Source organism: Phacochoerus africanus, chromosome 2, assembly GCF_016906955.1.
Source record: "Phacochoerus africanus isolate WHEZ1 chromosome 2, ROS_Pafr_v1, whole genome shotgun sequence".
Lineage (NCBI taxonomy): Eukaryota > Metazoa > Chordata > Mammalia > Artiodactyla > Suidae > Phacochoerus > Phacochoerus africanus.
The window spans coordinates 20,215,282-20,234,886 of NC_062545.1; positions in this window are offsets into that span (position 1 = coordinate 20,215,282).

Consider the following 19,605-nt stretch of genomic DNA (forward strand, 5'->3'; position numbering starts at 1 on the left):
CAATGCTGGATCCTTAACCCACTGCACCGGGCCAGGAATCAAACCTGAACTGCCACATACAGTGCTGAATCCTTAATTCACTATGCCACAGCAGGAGCTTCTCAGCTCTTTATTTTTATCTTTAGCTATAGCTTCCAAAATTGACCAAAGAGTTAATTATTTTCTTTCACTGCAGTGAGGTTTGGGGTTATTTATGTCTGTTAGAATTCTGAAAAGTTATAAATTAGCATTACCTAAGATATGATTTTAAAATTTAGAATGAAAGCATTGAATTGACATTTGGGGACAGTGCTCAGGGGGAAGAAATCCTGTTGCTGTGGAAACAAATATGGATGCATACCTTAAATTCCTCTGTATCAAAAGGCTAATTCCGAGAGGTTAATCTTGTTTACATTTACATTTTTTTAATTTTTTTATTTTTTTTTAGGGATGGTTCTGTCCACTTCATGGGCTTCTCCCGGCATCTCCCCTCTATGGCTTGTAATCTTCTACTATTTGAGGGGAATTCAGTGGTTCTAGGGCAAGAAGAGAAAACAATAAGGGAAAACCTGAACTTCTACAAAGACAGCTGATCATGCAGCTCTCCTTGCCAGCTTCAGATATTAATGAACACTTCACCTCTCTCTGCACCTCTGATTTCTGTCTATAAAATTCAAGGAACATTCTTTCCCTACCAGAATGATAATTACTGAAAATAAACTTCTGTTATATATTAGAAATTATTAAAATTAATATCAGTAATAGATACCAATTTGACAGTTTAGCAAAGGCACCTGAAACATCAGAGTCTTTCTTTGATCAGGAAAAGGGCCCATAAAAGTGTCTTTTAAATGCCCATATGGACTAATTACTATGAATGTGTGGCTTTTATTCTGACGTGGAGTAAAGAACCACTCTGTAGTGGCCAGGGGCTTTGGTGTTTAGTTTAAATTGCCTCTCTAGAAGAAAAGAGTTTGGGTTTCTTCGTAGCAGCAAAATCAATCTGCAAATGCTACCTTCTTAATATTTGAAACACTCTGGGCGGCTTTCCAAAATGGCAGAAGTAGAAAATCCAATATCAAAATATTTTGATCTAGTTTTATTCGGTGTTTATTCAGTGCTATCCCCTTTTGAGACTTGATTAGCTTTTAGTTCCTGTTCTGCCTTTATCTAACCGGAAAAAGAGATGAACAAGTTGAATAAAAATTGCTACTAAACAGTATATTGAATTTCAACTCAGTATTGTCTTTCTTCATTTACTGACCAGGACCATCTGGGCAAAAGATGGATTAGGATCTTTGTTTTGAGGTGTTTTATCAAGTGGATGGAAATTTATTTTTTTATAATTTGTCCCTATGACTTAGAAAGCTGTACAGTGAGCAAGAAGTACAGGTTTCAAAGAGAATCATATTTTAAATATCTGATTTCCTAGCTAGTATTAGTTCAAAATATTTCAGATCAAAGAAACAGAATTGATCCAAAGTGTTTTAAGAAAAAAAGAAAAAAAAGAAAAAAAAATGATTTGCTCAGGAAAAAAAAAATGTTTTTGGTTCCAAGCCAAGTTGTCCATTGGTTCACTATGTCATGTGAACTTTTGCATTGTTTTTCTGCAATTTTCTCTTGTTGGCTTCCCCCAGGTAGTACTTCTGGCAATAGCAGTTGTTAAAGAAAAAAACTATTCTGACACTTGTTATGACAGTAAAGCAGATTTAGGACTATTGAAATAAGTGTAGGGACTATAAAAATGAGATTCTACAGTAGGGGAGAGAGATTAAGCTCAACTTTGAATACAACAAGGAAAACCGAGAATTGACAGCCAAGAAACAAGGTGAGGGGAGTCAGTGGATAGAAAATTACAAAGAGGAAACATCAGTGGTAAGGGGGATTCTGCCTAAACCTACTTAACAGGATTCTTGCTGAAGGCAAACCAGGGTGATTACATATCACCTGGGGGATGGTGACGGATGAGACATTACAATATTGAGGGTGAGCAAATATCGAGGGTGAGGGAGTCTCAATAAACTGAATTAGCAGGATTCTCACTAAAACTGGGCTATTGAGAAGATGCTCAAGACAGGGTCTAGATGGGCTCAGAGGAGCCTGTCTAGAGTTTGGTCAAGAAAAGGGTCTTTGGTCCTAGTTCCAGATCCGTGGCCCTCAAGGGACCCCCGGTCATGGAAGAGAGGGAGACCAAGTTCCAGCCTTTCCTACCATGGTCCAGGGCACATGCTGACTGGACCATCCCAGGCAAGCACTGCCCCTGGAGAATGAGGACACTCAGGTTCACAGAAAGCAATCAGAACCCACGTCAAGAACGGGACTGGGGCCATCATCACTCAAACTACACAGGGGATAGATAAAGAAATTCAGGTAGTATTACAAGCAAGAAGGATAAGAGATGCTGCTGGTCAGCAAACAACAGAAGGTCTTGGCATCTCTCTGAGCAGCAATGGCCTTGTAGCTCTCTGCAGGACTCCTGTCAGTGAGTGGTTAAACACCTCTGCATATAAAGTCCCTAACCTAGCATTTGGGTTATAACACAGCCATGCACAAATATTAGGTTCCTTCCTAAGCTCCTCCTGCAAATCAGAAATAATGGTGCTTTTTTGAGAAACTTGGCCAAACTTAAATGTGCTGCCTATAATTCATAAAGCACAGTTTCCTCTGACCCTCAAATGTCCCCAAATTGGTGTATTAGGGTAGTAACTGACACCAATAAGGAATGAGGTAAGGCAGAGCACATTCATTCCTTCGGTCTTCCTGACTACCATATTTTTCTTTTTCTATCAGTCATGAATGTCTTAAAATGATCGTGCTGGGGGATGACACATGCTCAAAGTCTGCCCATATCTCTTCATTCAGTTTTATTCAATGCATTCTCTCTCTTTTCATTCTTTTCCCCTTTCAGTGAACTATGATCAATACATTCATAAGTCTTTTTAAATTTTTTTTAATTTTTTCTTTTTTTTTTTTTGTCTTTTTGCCTTTTCTTGAGCCGCTCCTGCTATGGAGGTTCCCAAGCTAGGGGTCCAATAGGAGCTACGGCCACCAGCCTACGGCCTACGCCAGAGCCACAGCAACGCCGGATCTGAGCCGCGTCTGTGACCCACACCACAGTTCACAGCAACGCCGGATTCTTAACCCACTGAGCAAGGGCAGGGATCAAACCCGCAACCTCATGGTTCCTAGTCGGATTCATTAACCACTGCACCACAATGGGAACTCCCACAAGTCTTTTTAAAACATTATATCTTGAATAGCTAAATTATATACCAAACAATAATCTACATAGAAAAATCATCATAGCACTTGATAGACAAGCATCAATAAATACACATTGAAAGGATGAATAAATGATTGAATAAATGTTTTAATTTTTTGTAAAGATTTGTGCTTTTCTAAATTACAAATTTAAGAATCACTAAATATATTGACCCAAAGTATTAAAACACGGAAATTTTTAAATTGTTTTAAACTAAAAACAATTTCATCTTTTTTCTATTGAAATAAAATAATTTTAGATGTTTTATATTGTGAAACATATGTGACTAAGAGTCTGCAAAACCTAAATGTGTAGTTTATAAAACAGTAATAAAGTGAACACACAGGAACTCAGCAATAAGATTAATAAATAGCATGTTAGCAATATCTTTGCTTCTGTGGGGAAAAAAATGCTGTCATGTATTAACAGTGTTCTACAAAATTATATAACCCACATGAGGAAAATCTAACCAAACATAACCAAGTTACACATATTTATTTCCATTGATCTAGCAACTTCATTTTTAAGAGTTTATCTAAAAGAAATGGGGGGGAATTAATATATCATATGTAATATGATATATGATATAAACTAATGTATGGCAATATTATATATTTATATATTAAATAGATTAAACAGAAAATATGAATATAAAATTATCACATAAAATCTTAATCTATATTTACTATAAAATATTGATATAACTATATGAAATATTGATACAACAATATAAAATAAAGCACTATACATATAAATTTATATTTATATTTTATATTTAGCAAACAATACTGTTCTGCATTTACATTTTTCACTTAACAGTCTATTCTGGCAATTACCAATCTTCCTCATCTCATTCTATAGTTGCATAGTAGTCCTCTGAATGGATGTGCATTAAATACAGTTAATTCAACCAGACTTCTATTGCTGGACGTTTTGGTCTTTCTTGTCTTTTGCTATTACAAACAATGCTGCTTTAACATTTTATAGTAGCATTTTGTTAAAACTTTTTATAGCTTTCCTTGCCAAGATCAGAAATACTCAAATGTTCAGCAGTAGAAGTCTGGTTTTTGCTAAAGTCATTAGGTTGACGGGAAAATTTACAGTGAATTGACCAGATTGACATAAAGAGAATCCAATGAACAATGTTAGCATTAAAAACATAAGTTATTATGTGCCTAATTAAATGAAAATACACAGCACAACATGCATATGATGTATTCATCCCTAAAAAGCTGAACTGAATCTAAATAAGCCTCTAGATCTAAATATTAATTTACAGGATTATTGGGTATATGTGAAAAAAGATTGGCAAAATAGTGATAAATTTTAAATAAATGATGGCATCATGACAATTCACTGAATTTCTCTACTTTGTGTCTGTATGAAATTTTCCATTAAAGAGGTTTTTAAAAAGTATAGATAAATATATTGAATAAAAGCTTAAGCCTGAAAATTAATATGGCAGTCAACTGTACAGAAGTGGAAAAAATAAGGAGATGAGCTTACTTAAAGAGAGCAAGAAAAGAAAAGGGAGAATCAAGATAAAACTGTAGGCAAATATGATCTTAACAAGTGTGAGGATAAAAGGGGCCAGTGAAGAGAACAGAGAGTTATTGACAAGAGACGAAGAGACTGAACCAGGAGGAAGTATAATAATAAACCCCTGTGTCAGTACCCAGGGCTGATGATGACACTAAGAATAAGAGAACAAAATGATGCCTAACTTGAGAAGAGAGAAAACGATGTATGTCAATATTAAAACTGGGAAAATCTCAGCATCTCCTAAGATTGGGTCCCTAGGAGAAACTGCTCCAACTTAGAAAAAAAAAAAAATCATTTTTCAGGAACCAAGAAATAGGCAGCTTTTCAGACACAGATGCCTGGGTATTAACAAGATGAAACTAGTTGCATTTGACATGAAGGGAAAGGCTGATCATTGGCATGGAATCCCCTCCATGCAGTTTCTCTCTAATAAGCAGATCCAGAGATTACAAAATCTTCCAGAAGAAGAAAGGTTGACAGTTCTAAAATATCTTGATGAGGAGTTCCCATCGTGGCGCAGTGGTTAACGAATCCGACTAGGAACCATGACGTTGTGGGTTCAGTCCCTGCCCTTGCTCAGTGGGTTAAGGATCCGGCGTTGCAGTGAGCTGTGGTGTAGGTTGCAGACGCGGCTCGGATCCCGCGTTGCTGTGGCTCTGGTGTAGGCCGGTGGCTACGGCTCTGATTCAACCCCTAGCCTGGGAACCTCCATATGCCGCAGGAGCGGCCCAAAGAAATAGCAAAAAGACAAAAAAAATAAAATAAAATAAAATAAAATATCTTGATGAGATTATAATATACCGTCCTAAGAAAATGCCATTTTACATTATTCTCTGCTATGAGGTCTAAAATTAATACCCACTGTGCACCCTAATTCTGTGCCTTACCATATACTGTTTTCAATGTTTTTCTTTCAATTCTTCAAGGATTCAGCTTTGGGTAACCCCTGGGTATAGGTACCAGAGATATGGAATTGCAGAAGGAATTTAAAAATTATTTTCTCCTTGCCTAATCTAATTTCTCTCAGAGGCAGGCAGCACTTCTCCCAACACATTCTGGTTACACAGTATCCTTTGTCCAACCACCCAGGAATAAAATTCAGGCTTCTTACTGCTGAAACCCACAAGAAAAATTAATTTCCAACATATTTCCATATATAATACATCTGGGAAGGCAAGTTACTCATGGCCTCCGTGAAATTTTGGCAGGATTTTTACTGCTACACCATTAGTGTCCACAAATGCAGAGAACATATGTATTAACAATTAGAGAAATCTCATATGGGATGACATCATCTACATATGAGCTGAAGTCAATACCCTTGTAAAATAAAACCAAATATTTTTCTGGCAGCAATCTAGCTCATTAAGAATTTTAAGTTACATAGCCTGAAAACCAGAAAAAAAAATTCCAAAAAGTAGGCATATACAGGTGTGTGCCATCAGTTCCCAGCTTTACTCATATCCCCTGAGACACTGTACAACCTGGTGATGTTTTGATATGTTATAAGGGAGCATGAGTGCCTCTAAAATGTATTTTTTTTCCTATATTTTTGAGGGTATATTTGGTGGACTAAGTTTAGGGATATTTGGTTAGCCATTAACGTGAAGATGATCCTACTGATAAAATATATCTCAGTAGATGATAATAATAAACTCAATCAGATTCCAGACAGGACTAAGTTGGGATAATAGAGTGAATTGTTTGAATGTTACCAGGTTTCTGAAGTGTTGCTCATATACCAAATATTTGGGTACCATCCACATTCAAGCTAGGAAAAAGAATACATCATCAGACCACACAGTCCCTCAATAAAAATTCAATTAATTGATCCAGCCCATCACTTAACCACCTTGCAACCTGACATGCTTGTGTTCCCTTGAAGAGGAGGCTAGAGCATGTAAGAATAGGAAATTAGTCAAAGACCTGAGTGCAATCCCGGCTCTGTCACTTACCAGCTAAATGACCTCGAGCAAGCTAGTGAACTTCTCCTAAGCACTTTCCTCCTGCTACCAAATGGGAAAAATAATAACTATCTCACAGAATGAGATTAGTGAAATGTATGTAAATATTTTCCTCTATTTTAAACTGGCTCTTGAACATCAGGTCTTGGGAGCACTTGTTTTTTCACCAAGATGTTGATGTGTTTGGGTTCCATTTTATTTCTATAGATTAGCTAATAAACTTGGAAATTGTTTTCTTAGCTACATGTCATATTTTATTAACTCCACTTGCTTCTGACAGATGCTTAAAAGTTGGTTCTAACTCTTAAACAGGCCATATCCTTTCCTTTTTACACATTTGAAAAAATAATGTTCTGGAGGCAAGAACATAAAATGGGAAAAAGACAGTCTTTTCAGCAAATATTGTTGGGAAACCTGGACAGCTGCATGCAAATCAATGAAACTAGAACACACCCTTACACCATGCATGAAAATAAACTCAAAAGGGCTTAAAGACTTAAATATAAGACAAGACACCATCAAACTCCTGGAAGCGAACATAGGCAAAACATTCTTTGACATCAACCTTATGAATATTTTCTCAGGTCAATCTCCCAAAGCAACAGAAATAAGAGCAAAAATAAACCAATGGGACCTAATAAAACTGACAAGCTTTTGCACAGCAAAGAAAACCCAAAAGAAAACAAAAAGACAACTTACAGAATGGGAGAAAATAGGTTCAAATGATGCAGCTGACAAGGGTTTAATCTCTAGAATATATAAGCAACTTATACAACTCAACAGCAAAAAGCCAACAACTAAATTGAAAAATGGGCAAAAAACCTGAATAGACATTTCTCCAAAGAAGATATACAGATGGCCAACAAGCACATGAAAAAATGCTCAACATCACTAATTATTAGAGAAATGAAAATCAAAACTACCATGAGATACCACCTCACACCAGTCAGAATGGCCATCATTAATAAATCCACAAATAACAAATGCTGGAAGGGTGTGGATAAAAGGGAACCCTCCTGCACTGTTGGTGGGAATGGAAGCTGGTACAACCACTATGGAGAATAGTATGAAGGTACCTTAGAAATCTGTACATAGAACTTCCATATGACCTAGCAATCCCACTCTTGGGCATATATCCAGACAAAACTTGCCTTGAAAAAGACACATGGACCCACATGTTCATTGCAGTTCTATTCACAATAGCCAAGACATGGAAACAACCCAAATGTCCATCAAGAGATGATTGGATTAGGAAGATATGGTGTATATATACACAATGGAATACTAATTAGCCATACAAAAGAACAAAATAATGCCATTTGCAGCAACATGGATGGAACTAGAGATGCTCATCCTGAGTGAAGTAAGTCTGAAAGAGAAAGACAAATACCATATGATAGCACTTATATTTGGAATCTAATATACAGCACAAATGAACCTTTCGGCAGAAAAGAAAATCATGGTCTTGGATAACAGACGTGTGGTTGCCCAGAGGGAGGGGGAAGGAACGGGATGGATTGGGAGCTTGGTGTTAATAGATGCAGACTATTGCCTTTGGAAAGGATTAGCAATGAGATCCTGCTGTGTAGCACTGGGAACTATGTCTAGTCACTTATGATGGAGCATGATAATGTGAGAAAAAAGAATGTATTCATGTATGTGTAACTGGGTCACCATGCTGTACAGTGGAAAATTGACAGAACACTAAACCAGCAATAATGGAAAAAAATAAAAATCATTATATGAAAAAATAATGTTCAAAGAATTTTTATGATCATTTCTTCATGCCTCTTTTAGAGTATTGGGAATTCAACTAGACCTGTATAGGGCTTAAGCCCGAGCAATGGAAACCAACAGTGAGAATTCAATAGACTGATGAGTGAATGACTTAAGAACAGATTGGCTCTTCTAGTGACCACGAAGTAATTTAATCAAAGTTATAACTGAAAATGCCTCTGAGTATGAAAGGTATGGGTGTTGAGCTAGCATCTCAGAAGAACATTTTCCATGAGAAAGCACTCTTTAGTGCTGTCCAGCAGAACTCTCTGTGAGGATGGTTATCCATATCTGCACTATTCAATACTGTAGCCGCTAGTCACATCTTGACTACTAAGCACTTGGGATGTGGCTAGTGTGACTGAGTTACTTATTTAATTTTAATTTATTTTAAAATAAATTGGACAATGAGATTCTATATACTTCCTTAAAACCAAGAACCCCTCTGACCTTCACTAGTTGTCTATTTCTGTCTCCTATGCTTATTCAGTCAACAAGTCCTAGTGATTTTTTTTCTATTTCCACCTTCACCAGCTTATTTAAGGACTTCCTCAATCTATGCCAATGAAACTCAATGCTTCTAGACACCCCCTTCCCCAATTCAGTTTTCAGAGTATTTTCATAAATTAATTAATTCATTACTGCTTACAGTCTTCTTTTGCCAATAGTATGAAAAGTCCTCTTCTCATCTTGGCCTTTAAGACTATAATATGATCCAAGCTTAAGTTCTAACTACATCTTAGCTTGAGAGTTCACTTCCAAACAGACGACACTTATTTTTCTCCCAAGAAGATACTGTGTTTGGTATTCTCTTATTACCTGTTCATTCTGTCCCTATATAATCCTCCCCCTGTCCTATCTATTCACATATGTCTATATTCCAGTATCCTCTATGATAGTGGCTTTTAAACTATTGTTTTTACTGGAGTTCCCAACATGGTACAGTGGAAACGAATCTGACTAAGGAACCAGGAGGTTGTGGGTTCAATTTCCTGGCCTCGCTCAGTGGGTTAAGGATCCAGGGTTGCCGTGAGCTGTGGTGTAGGTCACAGATGCGTCTCGGATCTGGTGTTGCTGTGGCTGTGGCTTAGGCTGGCAGCTGTACCTCCAATTAGACCCCTAGCCTGGGAACCTCCATATGCCTTGGGTGTGGCCGTAAAAAGACAAAAGACAAAAAAAAACTATTGTTTTTATAATAACCTATAAAAAGAAATTATTTGACATGATTCTATAGGATACACACTGATATTTTGTATTTCATTGTACTTTATTCTATTTCTTTTTTTTTTCTATTTTTACTTTTTTTGGCCACACTTGCAGCATGTGGAAGTTCCTGAGCCAGGGATTGAACCCACGCCACAGCAGCAACCCAAAGCTGGATCCTTAACCCACTGCTTTAGTTTTGTTTTTTTTTTTTTTTTTTTTTTTTTGTCTATTCAGGGCCACACCAGCAGCATATGGAGGTTCCCAGGCTAGGGGTTGAATCGGAGCTGTAGCTGCTAGCCTACACCACAGCCACAGCAATGCGGGATCCAAGCTGCAGCTGCGACCTATACCACAGCTCATGGCAGTGCCGGATCCTTAACCCACTGAACAAGGCCAGGGATCAAACCCGTGACCTCATGGTTCCTAGTCAGATTCGTTTCCACTGTGCCACGATGGGAACTCCAACCCACTGCTTTCTAAGAGAATTCCTTTTAATGCCGGTCTTAAATCACTAAATTGATTTGATGTTGATGCTATGTCATGGGCTGAATTGTGTCTCCTAAAATATATATGTTGAAGTTTTAACCCTTGATACCTCATAACGTGACTTTATTTGGAGACAGGGTTTTTAATTAGGTAATTAATGTATGATGAGGTCATAGGATGAGTCCTAATCTAATATGACTGCTGTCCTTATAAGAGATTAGTACACAAAGCACACTAAGGAAAGACCACATGAAGACACACAGGGAGATGGCCATCTACAAGCCAAGGAGAAAGCTTCTGGAGAAAGCAATCTTCTGACACTCCGACCTAGAACTTCTAGCTTTCAGAACTGTGAGAAAATAAATTACTGTTAAGTCATCTATTGTTTTAGTTTGCTAGGGTGGCAAGCACTCGCAAATTAATACAATGTTTTAATGGGCTGAGATTTACAATTCAATAAACACTGCTCTATGAGCCTTTCCTCAACTCCCACAGCATATTTTAATCATCTTATTTTGTAGCATTTAATTTCCCTACTAGTCATTTGGGCATGAAATTACATACTACTTAGTTTTGAGTGCATGCCTTGTCTCCCTACCTTTGTTATAAACTCCTTAATAGTACAATATAATCTTCTACTTTTTTTTCTACCAAAAACAAGTACTTTCCTAGATACATAGTTATTAAATATATTTTTGTTCGATAAATGAAATTTTCTTTTTTTAGGCAACTGAGCAAAATCTAACACTGAACACTCATCCCTCTTTAAAATCATTTTTCATCTATCTGTCTTCCAACATCTTAATCTAAGTCAAGGATAGCAATGTGCTGTCAAACTCAGCCTCATAGTCCTTTGCAACACTGCTCCAAGCAGCTATTCCCAATCCATCTATGCTGCCATCTTTGGTCTAAACCACGAAGCCAACATCAGAGCTAGAATTACTAGAGTAGAGATGTAAATATATGCAACGTTCTCTCATCTCTAGTTATTTTATTTAATTTTTATTGTATTTAAAATGAAACCACTATGTACCATTCTGTCCTCTTCAGTTTCAGCTCCTCCATAGTCAAGCATCTCCACTTTATCATTGGCCATTCTCTCATCAGCCCACACCAATATAGCTTTTTTTCCCCCACTATCCACTTAAAGGACTCACCAAGGTCACCTGTAATTTCCAGCAAATCAAATCCAATAGATGGAGTTCTTCCCTCATTTGTCCTAACTCCCAGCATTACTAAGCACAGTTACTAATGCTCTACCACTTGAAACATTCTCTCCTGAATTCTATGCCCCCTCTATTTCCAGTTCTTCTTATTCCAACACCAGCTATTTCCTGGTTCCTCATCTGCAAGACCTCTAAGTGCTCTTGTCACTCAGAACTTAACAATGGGCCCCCTTCTCTTCCTTACTCTCACCTTAATGATATATGTATGTCAGATATATGTGTACGTGTGTGTGTGTGTGTGTGTGTATATGTATACGTACACATATACATGTACATAGTTTATTGGAATTATCAGTTCACAAAATAATATTTTATGGGTTATATGATTCTTTCTGATACTTTCTACTCCACTATACTATATTCTACTCTTTTTTTTTTTTAATATTGGTCCTAACCCACTAAATTGATGTGAATAACACTAATGGATTGTGACTCACAGTTCTAAAAACACTGCTTTCCACATGACTTTAAATAACATCTATACGCTAAAGATCCTAAATTTATTCTCTCTTCTCACCTCCAGGCTTGTAAATCCAACTGATTACTCACCTTATCCATTTGGCCATCTTGAAAGAGAATCAAATGTAACCTCCTGGAAACTGACGACTTAATTTTTCTCCCAATTAGCAAATGGCACTACATTTAACAAGTACTGTTGGTCAAGCCTGACATCTCTGGTTTGTCCTTGTTTTGCCCTCTCCATGGTTCCCTTCACTCACACACAGAAAGAATGACTCAGAGTTCCCATCATGGCTCAGTGGTTAACGAATCCAACTAGGAACCATGAGTTTGCGGGTTCGATCCCTGGCCTTGTTCAGTGGGTTGAGGATCTGGTGTTGCCATGAGCTGTGGTGCAGGTTGCAGACACGGCTCGGATCTGGTGTTGCTGTGGCTCTGGTGCAGGCCAGTGGCTACACCTTCGATTCAACCCCTAGCCTGGGAACCTCCATATGCCTCAGGAGCAGCCCAAGAAAATGGCAAAAAGACCAAAAAAAAAAAGAAAGAATGTCTGATTAGGTCTTGTCAGTTCTACATGGGGTCAGAGATGATATTCAGGATCATTGCAACATGGCATTCTTTTTGTTTGTTTGTTTGTTTGTTTTTCTTTTTAAAGCTGTACTTGCCACATGTGGAAATTCCCAGAATCAGAGCTGTAGCTGCTGGCCTAAGCCATGGCCACAGCAATGGCAGATCCGGTCATGCCAGATCCAAGCTGGCAACAATGGCATTCTTATGGCAAACTGTGACTTTCTACCATCCTCACCTCAATGTTTTGCGACAGCTGTTTAGCACCAGGCCTGTCAGGGTGGGTCATTCCTCAAGGATCATGAGTTCCTCTCCCCATGGAGCCCCAACCCTATTCCTGTCATCATCATCTCTGGGTGAATGAAGAGCACAGCTGAGGACTGTACTGACATGGAGCTCTGCAAGCCCCTGCATTTCACCTGTTCCTTCCTTCCTGGTCCCAGAGCGACCTTGAAATGGCATTGCAGCTTGGCTGTTATAAGAAAGAGGGGCCACAGCAGATTTATTACCCTGAGTGTCTCATCCTGAGTCTGCAGTGAGTGAATAGTTTATGGAGAGGCCAAACACTTGGACTGGGAATAGCTGTTTGGAGAAGTATTGAGAGATACTACAATTTACATTGTTTATAATGCCTATAACACTTACTTTTGGCAGGGTTGGCAGGGTCTAAGAGAGTTGTGGGAAGCCAACGCTTCAGGGTTCTGGATCTTCACACTCTCCCTGCCTCCATCTCCTCTCCTCTTCCTCAGTCTCCCCCTTTCCTGGGACTTGGAGCCTCTATCTTTCTTCCACTAGCAGTAAGTTCCCTCACCTTGCTTGCCAACAGCTGAGGCAGCAGGGAGCAGGAACAGATGAAAATTGAACATTCTCTTCAAAAGGTCTTTTGAAAAGACAAAACCAGGAGTTCCAGCTGTGGCTCATTGGGTTAAGAATCCGATATAGTGTCTGTCAGGATGTGGGTTTGATCCCTGGCCTTGCTCAGTGGGGTTAAGGATCCGGCATTGCCACAAGCTGCAGCATAGCCCACAGAGGCATCTTGGATCCAGTATTGCTGTGGCTGTGGTGTAGGCCAGAACTGCAGCTCCCATTCGACCTCTAGCCTGGGAGCTCCCATATGCTGCAAGTGTGGCTATAAACAAACAAACAAAAAAAGGTAAAACCATCCTATAGTATTATACTTAATGATAGAAGTCAGATCGAGGTCTAGAGGGTTATGAACTAGAAAGTTGGTGCAGAGGGAGGATATTCTGGGTTCTGGAAATGTTCTGTCTGGACCTGGTTACATGGGCATATACACATGCTAAAATTCATTGAGCTATATCCTTACCACACATGCATCTTGCTATTTTCATGTTATATCCCAATACAGAGTAAAAATTTTAAAATCCATTAAAATTGTTCCATGCACAAATATTCCATGCCATACATACTAATTGTTATAAACCATCTAAATAGCTAAAAGAATTATTTTTTGATAACTGGTGAATTTAGTCATTATTCACATAGCAAAACCTCATCCTAAAATTGCCAAAATATCTATAGGACAGAAAGTGACTTAAAAAGGATTTGCAAAAGACAACAGGTTAACACTGAAAAATTCAAAGTGAAATGCTAAAATCTGGGAAGTATTCATAAGAATACAATATTTAATATAATCAAATATATAATGGAAAACAGTATGGAGTTTCCTCAAAAGTATTAAAAATTGAACTACCACATGACCCAGCAATCCTACATTGGGGTGTGTATCCAAGGGAAATGCAAACAGGATATTGAAGAAATACCTGCACCCCCATGTTCCCTGCAGCATTATTTTCAGTAGCCCAGGTATGGAAACAACCTGCTCCATCAATAGATGAATGGATAAGAAGATGTGTACACACACACACTGGAATATTATTTAGCCATGAGAAAGAATGAAATCCCGTCATTTGCGACAACATGGATAGACCCAGAGGGCATTATGCCAAGTGAAGTAAGCCAGACAGAGAAAGGCAAATACATAGTGCGTGATATCACTTATATGTGGAGCTTTTTTTTTTTTAAGTCCAACTCAGAGAAACAGGGAGTAGAAAAGTGGTTGCCAGGGGCTGGGAAGTGGGTAAGTAGGAGGAGGTTGGAAAAGGGTCCAAACTTTTTGTTATAAGACGACGAAGGTCTAAAGCTTTAACGTATAACATGGTGGCTATAGCTAAAAACACTGGGTTGTGTAATTGAAATTAATTAGCTAAAAGAGAAGAACGTAAATGCTCTCACCAAAGGATGGCAAAAAGGTAAATCTATGTGGCACTAGATATGTTAACTAACTAGAGGCTGCAGAAAAAAACAGAAGAAATAAAAATGAGATATGTGATAAATAAAAATGAGATATGTGGGGGGGGGGCAGGGCTTAAAAGCAGCAGGAGACTCACAGAAGAGGGCCAGGACCAAGTGGCACCTCAAGACAGAAACGTGGGCTATAAATATCAGGTCTCTCCCCTCCCCCTCCCGCCACAGGGCTTCAGCTTCTACTTTTTTTCAGCAGAGAAATGCCTACTGCAGCCAGACACCCACCTGTTCTGCTGCTGCAGGCCCAGGTTCGGTCTGGTACTTCCCCTCACAGAGGTGTGAGGAGCCAGGGTGTTGGCTTGGAGTCCGCTCTCTGTTTCCCTCTGCACACAGCCCTGGTCAATTTCCACCTGTTTTGCCAGTCCTTGACATATTTTGTAGTTCTGGGTTTCATCTGGAATTTGTGTTCCTGTTTCAAGGTCTCCTCATGATATTTGTGTGATTTCCAAGGAAAGAAGGGAAAATGGCACTTATACAATCATTTTCAAAATATATATGGCCAGTGAATTTTAATGAAGGCATAAATATCAAGGTAATTGTTTAAATCTAAAATATTTCTTTTCTTTTTTCTTTTACGGCCTCACCTGTGGCATATGTAAGTTCCCGGGCTAGGGGTGGAATTGGAGCTGCAACCACAGCCTGTGCCACAGCCACAGCAACACCTAATTCAAGTTGCATCTGTGAACTACGCTGCAGTTTGTGGCAACACTGGATCAGTAACTGATGCTAGGGATTGAACCTGCAATCCTCATGGCAACTATGTCAGGTTTTTAACCCAGTGAATCACAAAGAGAACTCCATAGTTCTCATTCTGGGGGGACTGTGCCCACAGCATATGGAAGTTCCCTGGCCAGGGATTGAGCCCACACCACAGCAGTGACCCAAGCCACAGCAGTGACAACTCCAGATCCTTAAGCTGCTGCACCACAAGAGAATTCACTAAAATATTTCTTAACCATAATAAAATGGATTTTGGTAAAAGAAAAGCATCCCATTTTAAAGAATCACACAAACAAAAAAATCCTTTTAAAGTTGGAGTGAAGAAGAGCTACCAGGTAAGATCCTGGATGGGAGGTAAGGACCATTAGGAGGCTTCACTGATATTACTCCTTCCACCATCAAACCAGGCCCCAGGAGAGCATACGATCTCCCTTTAAAATTCTGCTTCTAACCGCTTCTCTCTTCTCAAATTGGAAGATTAAAAAAGGATAAACAAGGGAGTTCCCATTGTGGCTCAGTGGGTTAAGAACCTGACTAGTATTCATGAGGACACAAGTTCTATCCTTGGCCTCATTCAGTAGGTTAAGGATCCAGTGTTGCTGTGAGCTGTGGTGTAGGTCACAGAAACGGCTTGGGGAGTTCCCGTCGTGGCGCAGTGGTTAACGAATCCGACTAGGAACCATGAGGTTGCGGGTTCGGTCCCTGCCCTTGCTCAGTGGGTTAAGGATCTGGCGTCGCCGTGAGCTGTGGTGTAGGTTGCAGACGCAGCTCGGATCCCGCGTTGCTGTGGCTCTGGTGTAGGCCGGTGGCTACAGCTCCGATTCAACCCCTAGCCTGGGAACCTCCATATGCCGCGGGAGCGGCCCAAGAAATAGCAGCAACAACAACAACAACAAAAAGACAAAAGACAAAAAAAAAAAAAAAGAAACAGCTTGGATCCCACATTGCTGTGGCTGCGGCGTAAGCCAGCAGCTGCAGCTCTGATTTGACCCCTAGCCTGGGAACTTCCATATGCCTTGGGTGTGGCCCTAAAAAGAAAAAAAATAAAAGTATAAATGAGGTTCAGGGAGGAAAAGGTGTCTCACTAACTGAGTCTGATGTCCACAGACTCTCTGTGCTCCACCAGCGATTCAGCACAATGTGACCAGACTCATTCAGCTGTCAGGGCAAGCAGGCTAGAGAGGAGCTGGCTGATGGGCTCAGGTACTCTGGAGATGGGCAGTGATCCATGACCCCAGAGATTTTTTCAAAGACTTTTTTTATGAATTTGGAGCAGGAATAGACTGATAAAAGTGATGTATAAACCCTACAAGGGGACTGGCCTATGTATTCAGTGGACAGTGGGGATCTGCAGGCTGGCCAAGCTGGAATAAAGTCTCTGGGAACATATGCGGCTTTCGGTAGTCCCACACCCCTGTGGCTCAACAGTGATTTATTTTGCTTTCAACCAGACTTTGTTGTATCTGTTTCTAAAGTTGTAGGACCCAGCAATGTATCAAATCATCGATCAATTGATAACAATGGTTTAAAAGTCAACAAATCAAAAGTCTATCTTCTTGTTTCCCCTAGCATAATTGAAATAAGAATTTTTCTCATAGAAATTTTATTTTTAAAAGTAAAGGATGCATAAATGAATTAAATGTACAAAAAAAAAAACCCAAGAAATTTAAAACACCATGCTTTTCAGAGTACAAATGTCCAGTCCTACACTGGTTAACATCTGTTAAAAATGATTAAAGACAGTTTAGGGAATATAAACAAACATTATTTAATAACTTCACGAAGCAGTCAGTCTCTGTTCCCAAGGATCCAAAGAACTCCAAAATGGCATAGAAAGCAGAAAGCTTTCATAGGGCACAGAATAAGAAACAGGGAAGGGAAAAATAGAAAATAAATAAAGTACAAAGAAATAAGTGTAGAGCCCAGAGCTGGCTTGTCGATCAGGGACTGGGTGATTGGATGTACTGGTCAAAGGGAGAACTTACAAGCACAGGAAAGCTATCTGAGTTTCAGTTTGCTGCTGTGGCACTGTGGCTCCATCTTGGGCCTAGAAATTCATTTAAACAGTAGACAAAGTGGAAATGGGATTCAGAATAGACAAACAGGAGAAGAGATTTCCAGGAAGAGGAACTATCCATGTGCAAAGACAAAAAACATGTTTTGGGAAACACATAGGTTTTGGTTTTTGTTTTTCTCTCCCCTTTGTCAAACTTAAGTATGAGATTAGGAAAAAAGTCATGAAAGAATGGGTCAGACAATAAGAGGTGAATTAGAAAAAGAGTCTAATAGAAACACAGTGGGAGCGCTTGGTTGACCGTGTTAAATTCTCTTTGGGGATCAAATGAGATAATGACTAAAAAGAGTCCAGTGGATTTAGCAATTGGTATGCTCAGCAAGGGAAATGAGAAAGGGTTAGTGTAGTGAAAGTACCTGACTATTAGCTTTTTGGATAATAGTGTAAGTTACAATTAGGCTTTTTATTGCCAAGGCATGTATTTCAAAGAATTCACCTTAAGCATATTGTCAGCTACACAACTAGATAAAAAGTCACCCCACCCACAAAGTTCCCCCTTATAAAGCCCTGGGTGACCTAGGTAACTGACCCCTTGAGTGACTCTGTTTTTTCCCTTCCTGCACTTTTATTCCTGCTCTTATGTTTTAAAATCACCAATAAAGAATGAACCAGTCAAACTCTAGGTACCCCACCCTGGACCCCAGGAAACCCAGGTCCATGCTAGAGGTCTCTCAATCCCATTCTCTCTCTCTCCTTTAGTCTCTCCCTCTTTCTCTCTCTCTCTACCTGCAACCTCATGATGTAGCCCCAAGCATGCCATGTAACAAATCTTGTTTTTCAAAAGTTCCATGATGGTTGTTGCTGAGGTGAGTCTTATAATCATAGTAAGAACCACAAAAGCTGGTCCAGACAATACTGGCTCCCTCCACATCTGTGAGGCTCATCACAAGTAGTGTGGGTCCCAATGAGTGTCCCCGGGTACTCCTTGTCAATAGCATCATGATGGATAGACTAAAACCAATACATAACAGTTCATTTCATGGCAAAAAATAAAAAATAATAATCTAAAGCCAGTGCCAACTAAAAACTCTCACTTGCCATCCGCCTTTACAAGGATTAAGTCACTAGTCACTGCAGCTGCTGACCTTCAGCACACCCTGAAAGGCATTCAGGGTGGAGATCAGGCATGAGGCCCTCTGTGCTCTGGAAAAAAAAGTAGCAGAAAAGGTGTTCAGTTAGTTAGATATTTTCAGAAGATTTGATGAGCCCAAATTCTTGCCTCTTCTCATAGCTAGCAATGGGGAAGAATCTAGAAAAGCACTAAAATCATTAACAGAGACATCTGCTCCTGGTGACTAGCAGCAGCCTTCTGCCAAAATATGTGCTTGACTGCATGCAGCCTCCTTCACCAAAATCATGTATATACTGACTTTCCCGCCTACTTCTTTGGAGCAGTACCTCAGAGCTATCTAAGAGGCTGTCTCCTGGGCTATAGTCCTCATTTTGCCCCAAATAAAACTTAATTCACAATTCTCACATTATGCATTTTTTTTCCAGCCAATACCAGATTACAGTGAGTTGAAGGATGGGTGGGAGAAGAGGATACAAAGATATACAATATAATTCTTCTTCACTTGGCCATAAAAGGAATAAAAATATGACTAAGAATGCAAATGTAAAATTAATTCAAATATCAGAAATACCATGAAGCCATGTTTTACCCTGGAACCTCAAGAGTTAAGACTGAGTTAAAAACTGAAGTAGGCCTAGTTCAGATCCCTGAAATATCAAAAGTAGCTTGCTAGAGACATTCTGCCTATCAGTCAGGCTCTCTGAAGGAGCCCAGATGACTCACCCTCTTAGGAATTACACACGCATCGCATCTGTGAATTAGGAGGCACTCTTCATTCAACATTCATTCAAATGTACACAAGGTCCACTAAGGACCAGACCCCACACCTGGTGTGGGACACAACAGTGAACAAAACGGACCCAATCCACACAGATTCACAAAAATGTAACTCTAAGGGCTACAGGAAAAGGTGAAGGGAGATCATTTAGCAGAGGGATTTGAAT